The sequence below is a fragment of the Triturus cristatus genome, chromosome 3_1 (assembly GCF_964204655.1).
Source record: "Triturus cristatus chromosome 3_1, aTriCri1.1, whole genome shotgun sequence".
Lineage (NCBI taxonomy): Eukaryota > Metazoa > Chordata > Amphibia > Caudata > Salamandridae > Triturus > Triturus cristatus.
This window is the reverse complement of record NC_140583.1, coordinates 593,513,606-593,540,119: the sequence shown is the minus strand read 5'-3', so window position 1 is coordinate 593,540,119 and position 26,514 is coordinate 593,513,606.

The following is a 26,514-nucleotide window of genomic DNA, read 5'->3' as shown; positions in this document are numbered from 1 at the left end:
CCCTCTTGAGTAAGGGTCAGTGGCGGCTGCCACAAACAAAGGGTGGTGAGCGGGTGGAGAGAACGTGGGAGTGGAGGTTAGTAATAAAATATTATTTAAAAAACAAAAACGTACCTGAAGTCAAGGCCCGCATCGCCTCCCATGTCGCGTTGCCCTTCCTCGTCTCCTCTCGGCAGCCTCTGTGGCAGACTCCGATCCAATCCCCTTGCTGCTCTCCTAGGAGAGTAGCACAGCAATTGGCTTGAGTGGGCTGAAAAGACACTCCGCTCAGGTCAGGGAGTCTGTGGGGTTTCTTCAGTCCGGGCTGAGACGGCAGGCCAAAACATATATGCACACATAGCACTCCTCTTTCCCATCCCATGTCATGGCCCAACCGTACTTACAGCGCAGGCTCACAGCTGACAATAAAAAAATAAAACGATGCTACAAAATCATTTTACTTTTTGTTTGCTGGCTCTGAACCAACCAGTGGGGCGACGCTCCTCCGCCATTGCAGAGAAGCGACTGCTGGTAAGGGCATGACCCCATGCAACTAAGGGCCATGTGCCCATGGCGGATGACTAGCACGTGTTTAGGACCAAGCACAATCTCAAAAGGTGCACTTAGGAAGTGGTGAACAGTTAGTGTGTCTTTGGAAATGGGCCACTAGCTTCAAAAGACTCGTCCCTAAGTACCGTAACAGGCAGGTGCAATAACACACTGCATTTACCAGATGAACAAACAAAAGACTTTTTAAAATAAAAAAAAGGAATTTACCTCAGATAAACCTCAAAAATGTATCCCACACTCTTAAATCTCATGACTCTGTAATACATGCTAGGAACCTCAAAAATATAATTCCAGCTCAATTCATAAAACAAGGATTGGCAACGCCAATAGGTCTGGCTTTGTCTCCTGACACATGACAGACAGCCAGCCCGGTAACACTGTTGTGGGAACTGTCGAGCCCTTGCCTAGATAAAACAGGCATTTTCTAAAAGCCAATTTTATTTTTTATGTAAAGCCCACATTGCACCAGTAGTCCCTGGCACTGACGCCTCACCTTACCATCTCTGATGCCGTCACTGAGGCTGATACTGCACCGGAGCTGAGGGCATGGCTCATGATGCTCACGACGCACCACCCCGACTCGCACCGCAGCCCTGAACTCACCGACACTGGTGCTTCATCATCGCGGAGCCGATACCTGACATGGGTGACCTCCCGAAGCCATTGACCCCGCATCGTTGTAATGTACCGACGCTTCAACGCCACAACAATGTCACCTCCCTGGCAACAGTAAGGAACCGACGCCTCACCTGCCCTGCATCGCAGTAAGGAACTGAGGCCTCAACTCCCCTGTGGTCATAAGGAACCGATGCTGCCCGGCGCCAATGAAGCATCACCTCCCGACGCCGTGCACCATCTTTGTTTTCATCATTTACCAAGGTACTCTTCTTTGGGGTCCGTGTGACTCCAGGCCCGCTGCCGCGTACCTCGCTGTTGGCTCCGTACTATGAGATTTTCATCCGTCACGACGTTGTAATAGCCCCAGGTGGAGCTCTTTGTTGCTACAAGCTTTATTTTTGTGAATAACCTATTTTTGATGATTTCTTGATATATGTATGTTGGATTTTTGTCGTTTTGGTCTTGTTTGGTTTAGATCAATATTTCCTATTTTCATAAACTGGTGTGGTGTCCATTTGTAGTGTTTTCACTGTGTTACTGTATGAGTGCACAAATGCTTTACACACTGCCTCTGAGATGAGCCTGTCTGCTCGTAACAAGCTACCAAGGGGGTGAGTAAGGGATGTGTAAGGGCGTAACTCCCTTACTCTGACTAGAAGCAGGGGTTCCTACTTGGACAAAGGTGCAAACCATTGCCAACTAGAGACCCCTATTTCTAACAAGACACATTATCCTCAGTCTAGAGAATGACTGAGTAGTTCATTTTTGCAAATGGGTGTGTTCCAGGCCAAGGGTCAGTTTCAGCCATCCCACTGGTATCGGTCCTTGCATATCCTCTGACATTTTGTGACTTGCAGCCTGATTTAGAGATGCCATAGTATATAATGCCCTTGTAATACAGCGAACGGAACCTCTGTGACATTTCTCACAGAGTATCCCATCCGCCTAGCTCTACATCAGGCCCTTAGATTAAAATGCCAGTGTCTATGGTTTCTTTTACAATGCCTAGAGCATACTGGCTTTATGTATTGTCTGTTGTGATGTTATTTGTCGCCTCTTCTGTTGAGTATAATATGCAACCAGACACACATCTGATTTCTATGCACCTCACCTAAAGTACAATGGTACCAATTAAAGCCTATTACTTCATGCATTAGTGGTACATGAAAAGCAAAATAAAAACAATCTGCTTGAGTTGAATTGGCCTCCAAGTTGTCCAGCAACGTCTACATATCTAAATGGAGAGGGACAGAGGCAAGAGTCTATCACTACAGCGTATAAATGTATGAATAAAGATAAGAAATTACACGGACCAGTAAGTGTGTATGCCTCAATTATTCATTGCTAGACTTCTCATTTTGGTGGTACACATAGATTCGAGTTGGCCTTAATTGAAGTCTAAGAACAGTGTGCTGAGTGATTAAATTGAAAGTTGCTTACAGTTAAAATATCATGTGTTTCATGGGTAGGCCTACCAGCAAGGTCTAGTTTTAGATTGTTATTTCCAATTTAAGCAGTAAGACATTTCATCAGTGCTTATTGAGAATATTTTAGGGATTTTTCTAAGAGCTGAGCTGCAGCGCGAAGTGACACCTGACTTCATGCCAATAGCATTGCTCTCTGGGCTCATTTACCATGCCCTTACATAAAGATTAGATGTGCCAAATAGGGAAAGCCATGGTCAGAGTGCATACTCTGGGGGGTGTTTAGCAGGTCCGCAGTATCCAGAGTCAACCTATGCAGGTAATTTAAGTCCATAAAAGTTTTTTTAAACCTTCACGGAAACCATGTTGTGAAAACATAAGCATATATTCTTATGAACAAAATGGTTCAGTGGTGCTCTTTTTTTACTCAGTCAACATAACTCCCTCTCTTGATGTAGAAACATTTTACTCAATTTATTCTCAAAGTCATGAACAATGTACATTGCTTGGAGGTAGGTCTTGGCTTATTAAATAAGGTTTCATTAGAACAGATATTTTTGATGAACATAGTAAATTAGCCTCTCGCTACATTCTGCCCTAAGTGTAGTGCCTGATGACACATTTTGTCCTGAAGAGACCCTTGAACACTGCATATAGGGTTGAAACGTCGACAATTTTAAAAGACTTATCTGTTACTTAGTATAATTGAAGACAGGAATTAGCGAATATATTTCAAACTGTTGTGGTGCCAATTACGATCCTGTAAAAAAATTCCCCGTACGACTCGTATCCGGTCTTTTTACCGTACGAATCGTACAAGTGCCGTACAAACTGCCAACTACGATTCGCATGGGAAAAAGACCATACGAATCACATTGGGAATTATTCCCCACACGTCCTCGGGTCGGAAAATGTGTCCGACACGTCCTCGGACGATTTACCGTACAAATGTGAAAAGTGAAGTCCGACCGCGGAAGTACGATCCATCCCGCGCGTCCGATGATACAACCGTATGGAAAAAACACCGTCCGCACCGAACTCACATAGCAACCATGGAGACATGTGCCCGCATACGGGCCCAACACTCCCCCCAGCCCTCCTATGTACGAGTCGAATCCCCACCCGTGAATGTATGGAGCGTACCCCCACCCCAACCATATATGTACGACCCGTACCCTCACCCGCGTACGTATGGAGCGCACCCCCACCCCAACCGTGCATGTACGACCCGTACCCTCACCCGCGTACGTATGGAGCGCACCCCCACCCCAACCGTGTATGTACGGACCGTACCCCCACCCCAACCGTGTATGTACGACCCGTACCCTCACCCGCGTACGTATGGAGCGTACCCCCACCCCAACCGTGTATGTACAGACTGTACCCCCACCCCAACCGTGTATGTATGACCCGTACCCTCACCCGCGTATGCATGGAGCGTACCCCCACCCCAACCGTGTATGTACGGACCGTACCCCCACCCCAACCATGTATGTACGACCCGTACCCTCACCCGCGTACATATGAAGCGTACCCCTATCCCAACCGTGTATGTACGACCCCTACCCTCACCCGCGTACATATGGAGCGGACCCCCACCCCAACAGTGTATGTACGGACCGTACCCCCACCCCAACCGTGTATGTACGACACGTACCCTCACCCGCGTACGTATGGAGCGTACCCCCACCCCAACAGTGTATGTATGACCCGTACCCTCACCCGCGTACGTATGGAGCGCACCCCCACCCCAACCGTGTATGTACGGACCGTACCCCCACCCCAACCGTGTATGTACGGACCGTACCCCCACCCCAACCGTGTATGTACGACCCGTACCCTCACCCGCGTACGTATGGAGCGTACCCCCACCCCAACAGTGTATGTACGACCCATACCCTCACCCACGTACGTATGGAGCAGACCCCCACCCCAACAGTGTATGTACGGACCGTACCCCCACCCCAACCGTGTATGTACGACACGTACCCTCACCCACGGAAGTATGGATCGTACCCCCACCCCAACATTCTAAGTACGGAGCACACCCCAGGCCCCAACACCAGCACCTTCACACAACATCGCGCATGCACGAGTCGTACCAAGCCCGACACAAGGACAGCACTGTACAACAAAATTCCCGAAGTACACACCGTACACACGCTAAAAATGCACGTACACAACCAGGAAAAAGCAAAACAACACAAGAATACACCATTCGAATGGCACAAAGCCACAAAACATGTCCAACAAGCACAAAAACAACACATTCACTGACCTGCAACTGCCAAAATCCAAAACAGAGGCCCAAAACACAACCACTCCTTGTAACACACCCACCCAAAGTTCAAACACAGCCACACCCACCAATGGACCAATAAAAAGGGCCCACACACACAAACCATGAGCCTTTGCAACAGACTCACTGCTGCCAGACCCCACAGACAACCTACAGCACCATACTTGAACCTTTACTACACCTTACACTTGCACACCTTCACACACACACCTTCACAAACACCCCATCATCACATTCACCCACACACCTGCACAACCACACCCACACACCCACAACCATCCACACACCCCCCCCAACCATCCACACCCACACCCCTCACCATGCCCACTAACAAGAATCCAAAGTTCACTAGCCGAGAGTTGGAGGTCCTTGTCGACTAAATCCTCAGAGTCGAGCCACACCTCTTTGGAACATTGGTCAGACAGACCTGAATGTCCGAAAAAACAGCCATGTGGCAGAGGATTGTCGATGCTGTGAATGCTGTTGCGGCCACCAGAGGGACCAGGCATGAATGCCAAGCCAGGTGGTACGATCTGCGGAGGAGGGTCCGAGCCAAAATGACCGACGACCACAACCAGGCCAACGTCACTGGAGGAGGGCCGCCCCGCAGACCCGTTCACTACCATCCCTGGGAGGAGAGGGTGATGGCCATACTGCCGGTGGTGTCAGTGGACGGATTAGAAGGACTCCGAGACCCGGGTGAGTACACAAACAACTCACCTCACATGGGGGGAACGTCATCCACAACCAAACTCACAAACAGGCACACAACCACCCCAAGCTATCGCATGACTCAACCACACTCCATGAACACGCACATGCCACTGGCGCCACCATGCCCCATGCACCCAGCTGGACAATGCAAAGTCACAGGCCACAGAAAACACCAACACAAGACACGGTAAGCCGGATGGCGGGAGTGTGGGCCCCAAAAATCACATAGTGCAACTCAGAAGCAGACAACAATGCCCCCTGCCCATATGGCCTAGGTCACAGCCAGACAAACAGTGTGTCCCCACACAGGAAAGACTTGCCAGCAAATGGCGGACGCCTTGCATTAGCACATGGGGGTGACGGCACGTTTTTGCACATGACAGCAGCTAATGAACAGCCAACACTGTGAAAGAGTGGCAGCACACACCACCACAGCAGCAGCGCAGACACACACACTACACCCAATGGGTGCCTGGAGATCAGAAACAAACTCACATCAACAAGCCAAGGGCCATTCAAAGATCTGCTAAAAGTGTGTGCCTAGGAAGCTGGGCTGAGGTGACAGAGGGTGACACACAGAGGGAGGGAGAGGGGGAGAGAGAGGGAGGGAGACACAGGGAGACGGACAGAGGGAGGAGGCTGACACACAGAGGGAGGGAGAGGGGGACAGAGAGGGAGTGAGAAAGGGACACACAGGGAGACCAATTCAGCCTTGGGGTGTGTGGGAATGTCTGCTCGTCAGCAGGTGGACTGCGTGCATGTAGACAACGGTGGCCAGTGCCTGAACCACCCCTCTTCTCCATGGCAAAACACAGGGCCATGTCTCAACCTGTGCACGAGCACAACGCCAGCTACCTGCATTATCTAAGTGTGTGGAACAACTCCATGTGCCCACGTACAGTGCAACACGGAAGGCGCCAATGCATGGCTCGCCACACCTGCTCACTCCACTGCTGACTGCAGTCACAATTGACGCAGCAAGTAAGACTGTGCCACACATAGGTAAAGTCGCAAAAGCTGTGGCCAAGGGACATACCCATGCACAAGTGCACTGTGAGTGGAATGCAAGACATATCCAAATTCCCAGAGGAAATGTGCCAACTTAGAAACGAATGAAACATGGATGTTGCATGGAACAAAATTAACATTGTCCCTCTCACACACAGGTCAACGTCGTGGATCACCCCCCAACACTGGGGGGGAAGACTCACAGGACCCGGCTCAGCGGGATGACGGACCCACCGGCAGCGACGACTCTCACCAATCTGTGGACGAACCCGACCCCGACCAACCTGGCCCCTCTGGTGTCCAACCACCTGCAGCACCTGCGTCAGGTACAACTGGGCCAACCACCACCCCCACTCCTGCCACATCCCAGGAGACACCCAGGATCCCTGCCCCACCACCACAATGCAGCCAGGCTGGCCAGGAGGGACACGGTGTACCGGGCACCCAGGAGGAGGCAGGCGACAACGCCAATGCCACCCCTCAGGGGTCCCGGAGACCCGATGTGCCCACAAGGGCAGGCCAGGTGCAAGTGGGCAGGGGTGGTGGGAGTGGAGGACGGCGGAGGCGCGAGCCTGACCGGTTGGCTGCTGAACCGGTATATTCCCATGTCAGAAACATCCTGGACACATACCGGCAGGACACCACGGGCATGGCCCAGGTTGTGTCCATCCTCGAGGAGATCAAGACCCAGCAGGCCCAGCAACATGCGGAGCAACATGCCTGTCTACTGCGACACCAAGGGCGGATGGAGGACAGACAGGCTGAGCTCGTGACGGTGTTCACGGGAATTCACAGTACACTCCGTCGGATAGCCGACAACATGGGCAACCCTCCCTGTGCCACCAGGCGTAGAACATCACCACCCACAGGGAGGGATGAGGAGGAGGAGGAGACATCCGACGGAGCATCCCAAACATCGTCACGGCCTGCTTCTGAGGGTCCCCGCAGGAGGGCGGGTCATCCACGGAAAAGACCGTGAGGGTCAGTGCAACAGCACCATCTCCCAGGACACATGGCCTGGCACCTGGCCCACTGGACCAACAGCAGCACAGTAGCAAAATACATTCTCTGCCACATGGACTTGCTGGTCACTGTCTGACCAATGTTGACAAAGACTGTGGCATGGACTCTGAGGATTTCCAATGGTAAGGACACCAACTCCCCTAGTGAACTTTGGATTCCACACACCCGGAAAGCCCCTCATGTCATACCCCCCCACGTACCCCAACCAAAATAAAAAGTTACACCATAAAGAGAAGATGCCTACATTTTGCATTATTACCTTACACGTGTCTTGTAAAGTCTAACCATGCCTGAGTACTCATTTGACTTCAACCATCCACACCCTGGGGCCTGAGTCTGGAACAGGACACACATGGGTCACATTGTATTCGGCAAGATAGACATGGAGCACCATACACACCCGTGATGGGCCCAACCAGCTGAGGGGGTGGCCGCACAACCGTGCCGACAGACATATTGAGTACAGTGACAGCCATGCGCAGAGGTCAGGGATCATGTGGAGTGTCCTGTGGGGCACCCAGGTATGTGTGGACAGGTTGCAGAACCATGTCCTGCAAGCTTGAGTCAGGTGGATGCAGAGAATGGTGGACTGGCCAACGTTGGTTGCATGGGGATGGTACATGTCACAATACCCACACAGTCATGGACATCATGCACAATACACAGTCTAATCCCACACAAACAGCTAGCATCTTGCTACTCTACACATAGACACATAGCCACTGTCACGGAAACCATGCCAGACATGCCGGATGCACCGTGGCAACACACCAGCATTGACTGAGAAGAGGCACCTTGGAGGCATAGGGACACCTTTATTATTCATGTATTCGGGAATGCAGAGGCAACTCGGAGTACACATGAACAGGTCATGTGGAGTAACATGTGGGTCCAACACTGGAACCCCCCTTCTGCAGCACAAATGCATGATAGCCATGGAACTGGCACACAAGTGTCGGGTAACAGCTGAACACCCCCTGCTGCTCACGGAGAGGCTGCCATACACCATTGATCCTCTGATGTGGAAGTCCCAGACCATGTCAAGCCAATGCAAACCGTATGTGTCCGAGGGCAGTGTAACACACATTGATGCCATCATCACAATCCACAATCCCATCACAGATGACTGTCAACAAGTCTGACCATCTATTCAGGTGTACCCAGCTGCATGTCATGTGTCCCATGGTGATGCGACATGTCTGCAGAGGAACCAAACATCGACAGGGGCAGTGTGCACACATCGTAAACAACTGCCACACCCAATACACCCCTGATGCATCCCTTACCCTAAGGAGACTTCCAAACTTGTCCGTGCGTGTAACGCTGAGTCAGCACACGATGACATGTCCATGAGGAATAGCAGTGCCACAACAATGCAACCAGCAGACGGCATGCGCAAGTACCTGGGGATGAGAGACACACAAGAAGTCAGCCACAAAAAGCACAGCCACTTGCATGTGCATGTACTCGACACATGTAAGGATGACAGCATGCTAGGTCACAATTATGACTGGGGAAATACACTCATCACTGGCACCATCACTCCAGTGACACATCCACACACACCTCTGACTCACGTGCCATACATGCAGATGGACACACACATCGCAACACATGCCACACGGGGACCAATGCGTGCACACACAGACACTGGTACTCACCACTAAGCAAAGAAGTCGCGTATGAGCCGACTCCGGATGTCCTCTTGCGGAACCACATCCTCCACATCACTAGCCCCATTGCCAAGCCCTTCGTCCTCCACGGGTGGATGGTCCTGATCATCTTGATCCAGGATGAGTGGCACAGCTTTCTCAACTGCCATGTTGTGCAGCATGCAGCAGACCATGAAGATTTTGCAGACCTTCGCCGGGGCATATGGGAGGGCGCCGCCGGTCTTGTGGAGGCATCTGAAACGGCTCGTCAGGAGGCCAAATGTCCTCTCTATCACTCGCCTTGTCCGGCCATGGGCGGTGTTGTAGCGGAGCTGGGCCGGCGTGATGGGGTTGCGGAGAGGTGTGATCAGCCATGGCATGTTGGGATAGCCAGCGTCCCCTACATGGAAACCACATGGACATAAGTAGGACAGGAGAAGCGGTCGTGCTGGAAGTCTACGCAAAATACAGGACAGACAGAGTGTACCCACCAACAACACATGCTCATTCGTTGCGCAGCTGCGTCATCATTTCAGGCACCCTGCTACGCCTCATGATGTAGGCATCGTGTGCTGATCCTGGAAAACGAGCACAGACATGTGAAATCACCATGTTGGACAGACACACCACAAGGGCATTGATGGAGTGGTAGTGCTTGCGATTCCTGTACGCTACCTCCTGTGCCTGTGGTGGTACCAAAGCCACATGTGTCCCATCTATGGACCCAATGACATGGGGCATCCCTCCCAGGGCATACAATCCACGCTTGACCCCAGTCAACAGTTCAGGAGTTGGGAAATGGATGAACTCATCCAGGTGAATCAACATGGCCTCTAAGAAATCATGCAGCACACGGCTGAACATGCTCTGGGACATGCCACCATGAGCTATGGTATATTGAAAGGTACCCGTGGCAAGAAAATGTAGGGCTGCCATTACCTTCAGCTTGGGTGTCAGTGCCGTAGGATACCTGTGCAGCGGTTGCAGGTGTGGTGCCAGCCTCGCCGTCAACTCCTCAATCAACGGTTGAGGGAAGCGGTAGCAGCGTATACAGTCATTCTCCCGCATGTCAGCCAAGTCCGGAATTGGTCGGGGAAGAGGCGGCGCTCTGCAGTAATTTGGAAGTGACAAGGAAGAGTGAGTGCACTACAACAACAATTTATTTGTACTGAGCACATGTTAATCTGTCAATACACATATGTGACATACGGAGTCAGGTATGTGCCACATGCCCTGGACACGTATGGCTGCCAGGTGACACTCCTACCAAGACCCAGCTACACACGGAGATTGTGATACTCCACATGCCATGGCATGGGATTAGCTGTGTCCCAGTGTAAGTGAACAGCCAGACGCAACACAGGAGTGACATACATCAACACATCAGCAGAAGTAGGATGTCGATTTCAGAGACTGGTGGCGGAACACTAGAGCCACAGGTCACATGACATGACACTAGGACAGCCCACACACCTTGCCAATAAGGTGTACATGTAATGACTCACCACACATTCATTGAGAGGATGCAGACATGTCCTTGTGACGCTACTCCGTGTCCCATGCATACATACGCACCTCACATCCGATACCACATGTGGCCTGGTGTGCGTAACAGTGTGCCATGTCCATCTACACACAGACACATGTTGGTTGCTGCAACAGCTGATGCTTTTGAGGGAGCACCAACATCAAGCTAATGGGAACACCCCACACATACATGACATAGACACATCGTGCACCGTGGGTAGTCACATGTCTGGTGTGGTAACCCCTGTAGCGGGCATCAGGGGACACTTGCGTGTGTTGTTGACTGTGCCATGCCAGTGACGCTCATCCCAAGTGTGCAGTACGACATGCACACATGTCAAAGTAGTTAAGGGCATGCCTGGCACACATTGCACCGTCACACATGACATCTGTACACATCTCATCATACATCTGGTGCCTTCTCGACTCAGGAGTAATGTGCCACATCACAGCCTTTCACACCTGTGCCCCACACATGTAGTACTGCCCAGACAATGCCTTGATGTCCATCCATGGACAAGTATGTCAGCCCTATTCCTTCCTGTGTGCTGCCTGTCACCACTGTGATGTGTGAAAGGCACCGTACATTCGCTCAGAGGGCCTGTGTACGTTCCCTATCACTATGGGAGTGCTGCCGTATGTGTACCCATAGTGATAGTGAGCGTACGCACGCGTGTACGGTCCGTACCACTATGGGTGTGCTCGCGTATGCGTACCCATAGTGATAGTGAGCGTACAGGCGTGTGTACGGTCCGTACCACTATGGGTACGCATACGCGAGAACACCCATAGTGATAGTGAGCGTAGAGGCGTGTGTACGGTCCGTATCACTATGGGTACGCATACGCGAGAACACCCATAGTGATAGTGAGCGTACAGGCGTGTGTACGGTCGGTACCACTATGGGTGTTCTCACGTATGCGTACCCATAGTGGTACGGACCGTACACACGCGTGTACGCTCACTATCACTATGGGTGTTCTCACGTATGCGTACCCATAGTGGTACGGACCGTACACACGCCTGTACGCTCACTATCACTATGGGTACGCATACGCGAGCACACCCATAGTGATACGGACCGTACACACGCCTGTACGCTCACTATCACTATGGGTGTTCTCGCGTATGCGTACCCATAGTGGTACGGACCGTACACATGCCTGTACGCTCACTATCACTATGGGTACGCATACGCGAGCACACCCATAGTGATACGGACCGTACACACGCCTGTACGCTCACTATCACTATGGGTGTTCTCGCGTATGCGTACCCATAGTGATAGTGAGCGTACAGGCGTGTGTACGGTCCGTACCACTATGGGTACGCATACGCGAGAACACCCATAGTGATAGTGAGCGTACAGGCGTGTGTACGGTCCGTACCACTATGGGTATGCATACGCGAGAACACCCATAGTGGTACGGACCGTACACATGCCTGTACGCTCACTATCACTATGGGTGTTCTCGCGTATTCGTACCCATAGTGATACGGACCGTACACACGCCTGTACGCTCACTATCACTATGGGTGTTCTCGCGTATGCGTACCCATAGTGGTACGGACCGTACACACGCCTGTACGCTCACTATCACTATGGGTACGCATACGCGAGCACACCCATAGTGATACGGACCGTACACACGCCTGTACGCTCACTATCACTATGGGTACGCATACTCGAGCACACCCATAGTGATATGGACCGTACACACGCCTGTAAGGGCCGTTGCTATGCTTTTGGGGTGCCCTAGGGCCCCGGTACGCACCGTACATGTGTGTGAAACTCCAAATTACATGGGGGACACATGAGGGACAAGTGTAAAGGCCTACATGCATGCTGGTTGTCATGGAGACCAAGTTTAAAGTTTAAATTTTTTTCAGCAGGTGCACAGCAGAAGTCAGTTTGAATAAATCTACTTTGTTGCAATGTGGTTCTGGAGCTGACATCATGCTCAAGAAAAAAACACAATCAGAACACACTGACTGTGCTAGGTTTGAAGGGATTGGAGGAAAGATAGGATGCAAATGTGAGTGACCAATCACTCTGTACTCCTGTGCATGAAACAGGCCAGCAAGGCAGATATAAGGCAGCCAGGTCCCATGAGGGAGCACTTGCCTGCACATCTTTGGATTCTACGACCCAGCTGCTGCTACTGATTCCCTGGAACCATGTCAAGGTTTGTGGAGAGGTCACAGCCTTTCACCCTGGAGGAGAACCTGGCATTGCTGGATGTGATCCTCCCACAGTACCCCCTGCTGTATGGGCGACCAGGGTATCAGGTGAGTGCAGAGTCTACTAGCACAGACTGTGTCCCTTGTTTGTGACTGTGACTTCTGGCATTGTGTCCAAGTGTGACACACATGCTATGTACTGTAGGAGGGGTCCCAGGGGGGGGAATGCCTGATGTCTCCCAGCCAGAGCATGCTGTGGTGCATGTCTGCCGTCCTCACTTGCATTGTGTTTACTGTGACAATCACTGCATGGTGCATGCCACATTCTGCCTGTCTTGTCCTCCTGGGAATGTAGCCTCTACAGTCCTCATGTGATTATGTGGTCAGCCCAGTGTGACATGTGACTGTCCCCACAGATGTGTGTTAGTTCTGTGTACCTGTGCTGAGAGTGTCCACATGATGTGTTTGTACCCTGGACATCAGTGTGTGTGTAAGTCCCCTGTCATGTGGGTGGGTGCATATGTGGAGTGTGGCACCCGGGCTGCATGAGAGATGGATATACCCTGCCCATGTGATGTGAGCAGGGAGCAGTGCTGTGTGTCTGATGTGCATAGCCAGCCCCACACCTGTGAGCCCCCCCGTCTAGTGGCACATGTGCAGAGTGAGGTTTGTCGCTGCATTTGGCAATGGCAGGTGAATGTCCTGTGCCTGTGTGTGTCTGTGTACTCTGCTGAGGTAGCGTCAGTGGCCTGTGGCATGTGACTGCTTAGAGGTGCTGCACATTATCCTGGTGTAGCTTGTGATGCACAGTGTGAGCCTGGATCATTGATTGTGTCGTTGCCCTCATTCCACCTGTGTACTTTCAATGGAACGTACTGCTTTTGCCCTTCCCCAGAGGATCATGTCCCTATGACAAAGGTGCAATGCGTTGGATGCATAGTATGCCTTGTTGTAAACAGCAAATTGGTTCTAATATGTGTCTCTGTGGCATGTGCCAGGTGTATTGATGTAGTGTCACTTGTTCATCCTCACAGGTAGGCGCCTCTGCCAAGAAGCAGATATGGATGAACGCCGTCAGTGCCGTGAGGAGGACGGACGGTCGCAAGCGGCGCCTGGCCCAGGTGAGGAAACGCTGGCAGGATATCCGGTGCTGGACGCGGAGGATCGCACGGGTCCTGCTGGGGGACTCACCTGAGACCCATAAGAACCGCGGGCGCCGCCGTCTGACCCACATCCACAAGCGTGTGCTGGCGGTGGTATTTCCAGACTTGGACAGGCGCTTACAGGAGAAGCAGCAGCAGGAAGGGGGTAGGTACCTGTGTGTTTGTTGTGTGTCACCAGCATTTGTAAGTGCACAGTTGGATGGATACACTGTCAGGGTTTAAAGGTGCTGTGCAGATCCTGTTACCCACAGTATAGTGGTGCTCTCCTGCCTCCCTTCCCCTCCTTGCAATGTGTTCCCTGGTCTGTGTGTAGTCACTCCTTCACAAGGTTATGTAGGCTGGCACTTTCTCCACGTGAACTATGCCTGTAGCATCATGTGTGGGGGTGGTGTGTAACAGGTTTTGGGACCTTGCCTGTGCCCTGTCCAGTTCAGTACTTGTGGGTTCCATGTCAGTTGGCACTGATGCTGAGTCCAGACATGGGAGTTAGTCTCTCAAGTGTCATGCCTTACAGCACGCATGTCCTATGTTGTGGCCTGTGACATGATGTGCATGAGTGTGCGATACGCATAGTGCAGGGATGGTGGCGTGTGTTGCAGTAATTCCCGTTCAGGACCATGGAGTTGTGTGGCCACTACTGTCCCCTGGGGCATATTTTCATAGGTGTCATGTGTGTCATCAAAAAATGTGGACACTCTTAGTGTCTACAGCATAGGTTGGGCTCTGTGCCATTGTCCCCTGGCACCATGTATATTGACGTAATATGTAGTACAAGTGTCCACTGTACAGCTTGACCTGATTTTCCTTGTTCATACTCACGGTGGCCAGTGCCTGTGTGTCTTGTTACAATCATCTGATGATGACCATTTGTACATGATTATTTGGACAGGCACACCTTGGGTATTTGGTGTCCAATCTTGCATTTATGCAGCCCCTGTGTATTTCACCCAGACTAAGAGATGTAAGTGCTTCCTGTGTCTCAACAAATTGTCTCATGTAGGGGGTGGTTGGTGCGGGCAAAGCCTACATGTCAAAACCTGATGTCTCCTTGCTAGGTCTGGCCAGTGTGTGATGTTTGTCTGGACATACACTCAAGGTGCAGTGAGCCAGTCATGGTGGGCATGTTTTCAGTATTACCTATGCAGCATGTGCCTCAAGTTCATGGATATGGTCCCTCCTCATCCCTATTTTCGGCAACGCTGTGTGGTGCAGATGCAGTGCTGGATTGTCCCCAGGGCCTGGCTCCTCTGTCAAACTCCATTTCATGTCATTTGCTATTGTGTCATGCTCTCCATGGTTTTTCAGTGGCATGGTGGGTCAACCAACTGTGTGTTGCATGCCCTACATCTGTACCTTGTTTTGCAGATGTTACTGATCTTTCTTTTCAGGCTATGCACTGTAACCTATGTAGATTGGACTCATGTGACATATGTATACAGGTGTATGATTAATTGCTGTCTCTTCACCTTGCCCACAGCATCGTCGGGGGACACGGAGGGAAACATGAGCACAGACGGAGCGGAGGGACCGAGCACCAGTGCCAGCGTTGACATCGTGGCTGGCACATTGAGTGGAACTGAGGCGGAGGAGAGTGAGGCCGAGGACCTGTCCACTGGCACGACAGAATATGAAGCTGACGGGTCCGAGGATGATCTCTCCGAGTGGGCGGAGGCTGCACCAGCAGCTGACAGCGGCACAACATCTCACCCCGCCCCCTCCATTGCCATCAGCTGCCTCCCACTTGCTCGTGTCCCTTCCCAGCGTGCCCGGTCACCAAATGTCTCCTTCCTGCCAGGCACCGCACACCCTGCCCCTGTCTCCACTGCTGCCGCCAATGCCGAATCTGTGGACATCCAGCGGCAGTTGCAGGTTGGTCAGGCTGCGATGCTTAATGTCCTCCATGGCCACAGCCAAGTGCTGAACAACATGGAGGCATACTTGGAGGGCATTTTCTCATCGCAGGCTGACCAACGCAACTTGCTGAGGTCCATTGACTCGACACTGACTGCAGCAGTGGGTCTCCTGCAGCGCTACGTCCAACCCCCTACCCCTGACCCATCCACACTTCCCACTCCCATGCCTGTCCCACGTACACCCAGACGTCAGCATGCACCCACCACAACAGACACAGGCACCACACCAGCAGGGAAGGTCATACGCACACCTCCTGGCACGCACACACAGGGTGAAGTAGGCACACCCACTGGGTGGGGGGGCAAACGTAAGCCACACAGCCAGAGAGGGAGTCCGCATTCCACCCAATCCACTCCCTCCAAATCCCCTCCCCTCAGCTCTCCTGGCCACATATCCGACAAAGACTCCTTCATGGCCGCTCTGTCCCTGAGCCCCACTGTGACACCACCCCGCAAGCGGTCAAGGGAGTCCCCGGTCAGGGTGGTTGAGTCCCCCCCTGTCCACATCCTCCCCCAGTGGCGCTGCGACCCATCCCTCCGCCCCCCCTCCTTGGGGCCTGTGGTTCCTTCGGGTGCAGGGGAGTCTCTGGAGGACCTTGCTAAGATGTGCAGCGACATCCTGGCCTCCACCTTTGGCCCTGCCCCACCCCCTGTGGTGGAGTCCTCCATCCCTGCACCCACGACGCCTACCCTTCGCCCTCATGTCCCTGCGGTGCCTGATCCTTCCCCCCACATGATGCCCTCCCCGCTCTGGAAGACGAAGGAGTCTGACTGTGCAGGCAAGCTAGGGGACACACGTCCCACTGTGTCCCCCACCTGGATTCGAACTTTGGATTGCCCTATGGGCATTGTACATTTTGAACTTTCAAGGGACAAACTGATTTTTGGATGCTGAATAAAGCAATTTATTTTTCCTTAGTACACTACTGTCTGTCTGGTACTGCTGTTGGTCGACCTGCCCCATTATTTTGGGTGGTGATAATGTGTTGGGTGTGTGGGAATTGTAGTCTAGTGCTGGTCATAGGGTGGATCCTGGTATCTGTGTGCCATCACAAGCTGTTGGCTACATAACTTTGTTCATGTAAGCAGTTACTGCATGGTGACATCGTCCCAAGGTGTGTTCCTACCTCTGTGTAACCTGACATCTTCCCTGCAGGGTCTTTCCAATATGTGGTACTGAGCTGTGTCTACATTGGCTGGGTGTGGACGGACTCGTTAGACTTGGGCCATGCATGCTGAGCGATGTCTCCACCTGCATCATTCGTGGCGTCCTTGGTGGTCACTGTACTTGTGTATGTAGACTGTTGTCATGACTTCATGTGGACATGTTTTCTTTTTGGCGCTATGCATGTGTATACTCCCAGCCTCGCACACATGTGGTACATGTACTGCAGGATCTTTGTGCACCTGACTGACATTTGTGGGCATTGGATCTGTGGGTACTCCACCCTTTTCTTTGCAGGGGCACTGCTGGGAGTGTTGGGCACCCACCCCTCCTGTGTCTGGGCACTGCTGGGAGTGTTAGGCACCCACCCCTCCTGTGTCTGGGCACTGCTGGGAGGACTCTGCACACACCCCTCCTGTGACTGGGCACTGCTGGGAGTGTTAGGCACCCACCCCTCCTGTGTCTGGGCACTGCTGGGAGGACTCTGCACCCACCCCTCCTGTGTCTGGGCACTGCTGGGAGGACTCTGCACCCACCCCTCCTGTGTCTGGGCACTGCTGGGAGTGTTAGGCACCCACCCCTCCTGTGTCTGGGCACTGCTGGGAGGACTCTGCACACACCCCTCCTGTGACTGGGCACTGCTGGGAGGACTCTGCACCCACCCCTCCTGTGTCTGGGCACTGCTGGGAGTGTTAGGCACCCACCCCTCCTGTGTCTGGGCACTGCTGGGAGGACTCTGCACCCTCCCCTCCTGTGTCTGGGCACTGCTGGGAGGACTCTGCACCCACCCCTCCTGTGACTGGGCACTGCTGGGAGTGTTAGGCACCCACCCCTCCTGTGTCTGGGCACTGCTGGGAGGACTCTGCACCCACCCCTCCTGTGTCTGGGCACTGCTGGGAGGACTCTGCACCCACCCCTCCTGTGTCTGGGCACTGCTGGGAGGACTCTGCACACACCCCTCCTGTGACTGGGCACTGCTGGGAGGACTCTGCACCCACCCCTCCTGTGTCTGGGCACTGCTGGGAGTGTTAGGCACCCACCCCTCCTGTGTCTGGGCACTGCTGGGAGGACTCTGCACCCCCCCCTCCTGTGTCTGGGCACTGCTGGGAGGACTCTGCACCCACCCCTCCTGTGACTGGGCACTGCTGGGAGTGTTAGGCACCCACCCCTCCTGTGTCTGGGCACTGCTGGGAGGACTCTGCACCCACCCCTCCTGTGTCTGGGCACTGCTGGGAGGACTCTGCACACACCCCTCCTGTGACTGGGCACTGCTGGGAGTGTTAGGCACCCACCCCTCCTGTGTCTGGGCACTGCTGGGAGGACTCTGCACACACCCCTCCTGTGACTGGGCACTGCTGGGAGTGTTAGGCACCCACCCCTCCTGTGTCTGGGCACTGCTGGGAGGACTCTGCACCCACCCCTCCTGTGTCTGGGCACTGCTGGGAGGACTCTGCACCCACCCCTCCTGTGTCTGAGCACTGCTGGGAGTGTTAAGCACCCACCCCTCCTGTGTCTGGGCACTGCTGGGAGGACTCTGCACCCACCCCTCCTGTGTCTGGGCACTGCTGGGAGGACTCTGCATCCGCCCCTCCTGTGTCTGGGCACTGCTGGGAGGACTCTGCACCCACCCCTCCTGTGTCTGGGCACTGCTGGGAGGACTCTGCACCCAACCCTCCTATTTCATGATATGTACGCTTAGAACATACACGGGTGTGGGTTCGCTCCATGCATACGAGGTGGGGTTACGGTCCGTACGTACACTGTTGGCATGGGGGGTACGCTCCATGCATACGTGGGTGAGGGTACAGGTCGTACTTACACTGTTGGGGTGGGGGGTACGCTCCATACGTACGCGGGTGAGGGTACGGGTCGTACATACACGGTTGGGGTGGGGGTACGCTCCATGCATACACGGGTGAGGGTACGGGTCATACTTACACTGTTGGGGTGGGGGGTATGCTCCATACGTACGCGGGTGAGGGTACGGGTCGTACATACACGGTTGGGGTGGGGGTATGCTCCATGCATACGCGGGTATGGGTCATACTTACACTGTTGGGGTGGGGGGTACGCTCCATACGTACGCGGGTGAGGGTATGGGTCGTACTTACACTGTTGGGGTGGGGGGTACGCTCCATACGTACGCGGGTGAGGGTACGGGTCGTACATACACGGTTGGGGTGGGGGTACGCTCCATACGTACGCGGGTGAGGGTACGGGTCGTACATACACGGTTGGGGTGGGGGTACGCTCCATGCATACGCGGGTGAGGGTATGGGTCGTACTTACACAGTTTAGGTGGGGGGTACGCTCCATACGTACGCGGGTGAGGGGACGGGTCGTACTTACACTGTTGGGGTGGGGGGTACGCTCCATGCATACGCGGGTGAGGGTACGAGTCGGACTTACACTGTTGGGGTGGGGGGTACGCTCCATGCATACGGGGGTGGGGGTACGGTCCGTACATATCCATACCCACGCTATGGAATGCTTGTGCGGGCCGTACCCAGGCCTTTGCCACGTGGGTACAGCCGTCCCGCCATTGTTGGGGTGACGTAGGTGTGGGCGGGGTACGACTCGTACCCACGCTCTTAAGGCGTGGGTACGGGACGTACCTGTATTGTTGTGTTGCCGGTTCACGTCGTCAAGCACTTCCGTTGTGACGGACGCTGGCTTTGCTAGACACGCCCCCACCCCCTCGTAGTGACCAGGGCCTGGGGGTCAGGTATGTCCAGGGCATGTGTGCTGTGTGACTTTGGTGGGGGTTTTGTGGCCTGCCCCTGGTCCTGTCCCCCCGCTTTCCCCCCTCCCTTTGTTCTTCTGACCTTCTGCGGCGTCTGTGTCATAACCTGTAGAGGAGGTCGACTGCTATGAGGGCCGGGATGACACGTAGGTTCGGGTCCATGTCTGTCCGTCGCGTGCAGGTACTCCTTGTTCGCGTCGTCCTGATTTCCCGGCAGTTTTTGGCTGCCGGAAAATATTGTCCGTGCGGGATGACGTCGGTGCGAATCGTAATGCCTGGTTCGTGAATGGCAGGCTGCGTGCGTCCCGACGTCACGTCTGCGCTTTCCCGGATCACATTTGTATGTTTATTTTCGTCGGTCGGGGTTTTGTACGATTCGTACGGAAATGGTATTTCCGTGCGAATCGTACTTCCATGTTTGTATATTTTGACGACCGGGTACGCGTCGGACGGAGAATATGCTCCGTCCGACGGTTCGTACCCGGTTTTTACAGGATCGTGATCGGCACCTGTGTGTCTCTGGAAACTTGAGACATCCCACATACACTTATGGATCATTGTAAATGTTGCTCACCACTGCACTTTAGAGCACTGTGCCGTCTGCACTAAGTTTGTTTATTTGTGATAAACTATATCTATTCTGGAGAACAAATTGAGTAACATGTTTTCTGTGTCGAGAAAGACAGTTATATCGATTAAATAAGAAAAGAGTACCACAGAACTATTTTGTTTGTTTACACTTCTTACCCTGGTTCCGTTATTGGGCATCGGGGTTCGGCCCTGTGTATTGTTATATGTATGTTCTTATGCACTTGAACATTATTGTTTATTAACATATCACTGCATATCACTTTGTATACTGATATATTTTCTAATCAAATATGTGTATTGTTTCTTGTTGTTCTGAAGTGTCCTTTAGCCTCACTTATGCTTCCAAAGTTTCATGGCTCTAGTAGGGCAAGAAGATAATGTATTCGGAGTAGTACATTTGCATATTCTGCAAACTGTAACCTTGTTTTAATTGTTGGCAACTAGAAATGAGATGTCAGGAGACTGTTGAATGAGTTTTGCATTCATGTATGGTATCTTCTCCTGAAGAGCATCTTGCGCTTCCTCCAGCCGCCTGCTCATTCGATAAGCTTTTGCAGGTTTCTGTCTCATGAACAGGTTCCATAGGCTTGCATTGAGAAAAACAAATATAAACTGTCCTGAACGTCATTTAGTTTAACATTACATGTTCAAATTAGCTGTTTTGAGCCAGAACTCTTGTCAGTTGAAATGACAATGGTCTCAATAATATTTGCTGTGTTGTTTGCTATGTTTGCATTAAATAGTTACACTTTTTAGCTTCTTGACCTGTTATGTTTAATTTTCACAACATGAAAACAACAGATCTCTGGGGTAAAGTAAACTACCGTATGCATTCTAATACAGGATAAGTGGATCAAAGTGATGCGTTTCTAAAATCGAATAAAGGGTAAAGCAAGGAGAGAAATGTCATTTTGTTATCTAAGTTACAGTAAACAGTCAATGTAATTTTCCTTAGTATATTACTGGAAATATAGTCAAATAATCTACTGAAATTAAATGGAGAGTAATGTAATCAAAATAATCTCTTTCAATCTAATGCATGGGAAAGTATTTAAACTAACATCCTTCTGTAATGTATTGCATGCTAAAGTGACTAGAGTGTGCACTGCACATTTTTGCAAGCATAATTTCAATATATCTACTAATGTTTCATTATTCATATAAACAGTAGAATTATACCTATTTTATTTCCCATAAAATAGCACCATTCCATTCCATGGGTGTTTTGGATAGGTATTCTGATACCCGGTTCTACAAAAAGACAGGGTTTAAGATTGCAAAGTGTTGCATCTCAGACTGGTGAGATTTATGTAGGCACCTCCAAATCTCCAACACATTGCAGTTTAGGCTGCTGTGGGATTTGGACCTTCATTTTGTACAGGGGAAGGCTGTTTTATATGCCCCACTGTTGTGTGCCAGATAGGATGTTGTATGGCATACATAGTCAAATTAACAAACTTTGAGTCATTGCCTGGCAGGATTATTTGGATTTTCATAGCTGAAGTTGCTGCGTTTAAATAAAATGATAACCAAGTTAATTATGAGTGATTGGAACAAAGGGGACATCTTTTGTGGAAGAGCTTACCACTGCCTGGGTAGTATGAAAACATTTCTGAGATGCTTGGCCCCATGAACTTCTCTCAGTTATATGTTTGTGACTGGTAGCCATCTTAGTGTGTTGTTTACAAACATGCAGGACTGTTAGAATATGCCAAGTCACACAATAGGATGACAATAACTCCCAGAAAAGGTTTAATTTGAATGATAATAACTCTGAAGAAGATCACACTTTGTAGTATGTATTTACTCACACAGAGCAGGTAGGTAGAAACATACACTGCTAGTGCCTCGTTAATGAGCCTGAATTCTATCTTGCAAGATGGTATCTTTACTCTCTAAATCAATTGTGCAGGAACCACTTGCCACAACACCTGCTCTCAATCTAGGTCTAATTATTTCCCAATCATTTTCCAAAAATACTGTCGGCGTATATGACCATATCAGTGGTGTGGGTATCATTAGTGCAGCAGATACAGTGGCAACAAATCCAAGTGTGGGAAGGACCAAATTTCACATCCCAAAGACTAGATGGAAGACACATTTGCATGCTTGCATTACGGGCTTGTGCACTTTAACTACATCACTAGACTTGATGATGGAAAGTGCCTTGCACTGAAATTGGCTTTTTGTTCTAGCAGTTCCACTAACATCCTTGATGAATAGCTTTTCCTTAGCTGCAACTCTTTTCACAACAGCAGTTATGTCAGGTGAGCTGGGGATTTACAGTGATCAATAAGCTCTGCCGGCACCTAGGGAAATCTAGCAAACATATACATTTTTGAAAACTAGACACCCAGGGGAATCTAGGATGGGATGGGGTGACTTGACTGGCTCTCACCTGGTTCTGTTACCCAGAATCCGTTGCAAACCTAAAAAATTGTCCAAAAAAACACATTTTCCTCACTTTTCTGTGGTGGAAAGTTCTGGAATCTGCGTGGATCCACAAAATTCCACCCACCTTTCGTTCCCCAAAGTCTTTTGAGAAAAACGGTACCTCACTTGTGTGGGTAGACCTAGTGCCCGCGACAGGAAACGGCCCAAAACCTCAACATGGACACACCACATTTTCACAGTGAAAAATAACCCCTTTTTTGCAAAGTGCCTTGCTGTAGTTTTTTAACCTTAGCTCTGCGGGCACCTAGGGAAACCTAGCAAACCTAGACATTTTTGGAAACTAGACACCCAGGGGAATCCAGGATGGGGTGACTTGACTGGCACTCATCAGGTTCTGTTACCCAGAATCCCTTGCAAACCTAAAAGATTGTCTAAAATACCACATTTTCCTCACTTTTCTGTGGTGGAAAGTTCTGGAATCTGCATGGATCCACAAAATTCCACTCACCCCGCATTCCCCAAAGTCTTCCAAGAAAAATGGTACCTAACTTGTGTGGGTAGGCCTTGTGCCCGCGACAGGAAACAGTGCAAAACGCAACGTGCATACACCACATTTTCACAGTGAAAAACGACCCCTAGCTGTAGTTTTTGAACCCTAGCTCTGCCACCACCTAGGGAAACCTAGCAAACCTATACATTTTTAAAAACTAGACACCCGGGGAATCCAGGATGGGGTGACTTGACTAGCTCTCACCAGGTTCTGGTACCCAGAATCCTTGCAAACCTAAAGAATTGTAAAAAAAAAAACAATTTTCCTCAATTTTCTGTGGTGGAAAGTTCTGGAATCTGCATGAATCCACAAAATTCCACCCACCCCGCGTTCCCCAAAGTCTTTCCAGAAAAATGGTACCTTACTTGTGTGGGTAGGCCTAGTGCCCGCGACAGGAAACAGCGCAAAATGCAATGTGGATACACCACATTTTCAAAGTAAAAAATTACCCTTTTTTTGCAAAGTGCCTAGCTGTAGTTTTTGAACCCTTGCTCTGCCGGCACCTAGGGAAACCTAGCAAACCTATACATTTTTGAAAACTAGACACCCAGGGGAAACCAGGATGGGGTGACATGACTGGCTCTCACCAGGTTCTGGTACCCAGAATCCCTTGCAAACCTAACAAATTGTCCAAAAAACCAAATTTTCCTCACTTTTCTGTGGTGGCAAGTTCTGGAATCTGCGTGGATCCACAAACTTCCACCCTCCCCACATTCCCCAAAGTCTTCTGAGAAACATGGTACCTCACTTGTGTGGGTAGGCCTAGTGCCCGCGACAGGAAGCAGAGCAAAACGCAATGTGGACACACCACATTTTCACAGTGAAAAATGATCCTTTTTTTGCAAAGTGCCTAGCTGTAGTTTTTTAACCTTAGCTTTGCCGGCACCTAGGGAAACCTAGCAAACCTATACATTTTTGAAAACTAGACACCAAGGGGAATCCAGAATGGGGTGACTTGACTGGCTCTCACCAGGTTCTGGTACCCAGAATCCCTTGCAAACCTAAAACATTGTCCAAAAAAACAAATTTTCCTCACTTTTCTGTGGTGCAAAGTTCTGGAATCAGTGTGGATCCACAAAATTCAACTCACCCCGCGTCCCCCAAAGTCTTTCGAGAAAAATGGTACCTCACCTGTGTGGGTAGGCCTAGTGTCAGCGACAGGAAACAGCACAAAACGCAACGTGGACACACCACATTTTCACAGTGAAAAATGACCCTTTTTTGCAAAGTGCCTAGCTGTAGTTTTTTTATCTTAGCTCTGCCGGCACCTAGGGAAACCTAGCAAACCTATACATTTTTGAAACTAGTTACCCAGGGGAATCAAGGATGGGGTGACTTGACTGGCTCTCACCTGGTACTGTTACCAGAATCCCTTGCAGACCTAAAGAATTGTAAAAAAAAACACATTTCCCTCACTTTTCTGTGGTGGAAAGTTCTGGAATCTGCGTGGATCCGCAAACTTCCACCCACCCCGCATTCCCGAAAGTTTTCCGAGAACAATGGTACCTCACTTGTGTGGGTAGGCCTCGTGCCCGCGACAGGAAATAGCGCAAAATGCAACGTGGACACACCACATTTGGGGAACAACCTTTACAACGCAACTTTTACAACGCACTACCTTTACAACGCATTTTTTACAACGCATAATCCATTACAACGCATGACATTACAACGCATGACACTACAACGCATTTTTAAAAACTACCTTTACAACGCATTCCATTACAACGCATACTACCATTACAACGCATACCATTACAACGCATAATATTACACTACACTATCCAACACTTACCCTACTGTTGCACCCCCTGGAGTTAGAATAGTAATTTTTACCCCTATACTATCCAACACTTACCCTACTGATGCACCCCCTGGAGTTAGAATAGTAATTTTTACCCCTATACTATCCAACACTTACCTTACTATTGCACCCCCTGGAGTTAGAATAGTAATTTTTACCCCTATACTATCCAACACTTACCCTACTGTTGCACCCCCTGGAGTTAGAATAGTAATTTTTACCCCTATACTATCCAACACTTACCCTACTGTTGCACCCCCTGGAGTTAGAATAGTAATTTTTACCCCTATACTATCCAACACTTACCCTACTGTTGCACCCCCTGGAGTTAGAATAGTAATTTTTACCCCTATACTATCCAACACTTACCCTACTGTTGCACCCCCTGGAGTTAGAATAGTAATTTTTACCCCTATACTATCCAACACTTACCCCACTGTTGCACCCCCTGGAGTTAGAATAGTAATTTTTACCCCTATACTATCCAACACTTACCCCACTGTTGCACCCCCTGGAGTTAGAATAGTAATTTTTACCCCTATACTATCTAATACTTACCTTAAATGCAATTTAATATTATGCGTTGTAATGGTATGCGTTGTAAAGGTAGTATGCGTTGTAATGGAAATGCGTTGTAAAGGTAGTTTTTAAAAATGCGTTGTAGTGTCATGCGTTGTAATGTCATGCGTTGTAATGGATTATGCGTTGTAAAAAATGCGTTGTAAGTGCATGCGTTGTAAAAGTGTGCGTTGTAACGTCATACATCCACCACATTTTCACAGTGAAAAATGACCCTTTTTTTGCAAAGTGCCTGGCTGTTGTTTTTGAACCCTAGCTCTGCCGGCACCTAGGGAAACCTACCAAACCCACACATTTCTAAAAACTAGGCACCCGGGGGATTCCAGGGAGGTATGGCTTGCATGGATCCCCCAACGTTTCCTTACCCAGAATCCCCAGCAAACCTTACATTTAGCTGAAAAAATCACTTTTTTCACACATTTGTGTGTGGGAAAGTTGTGGCATCACCGGGCTGACACAAATTTCCTACCACCCAGCGTTCCCCCAGGTCTCCCAATAAAAATGGTGCCTCTCTCGGGTGGGAGGCCCAAGTACCCGTGACAGGCAAGGGCCCAAAACCTATTGAGGCGACATCAAAATTGCCTATCACAAAACAACCTGGTTTTGCAAGAGGGGTC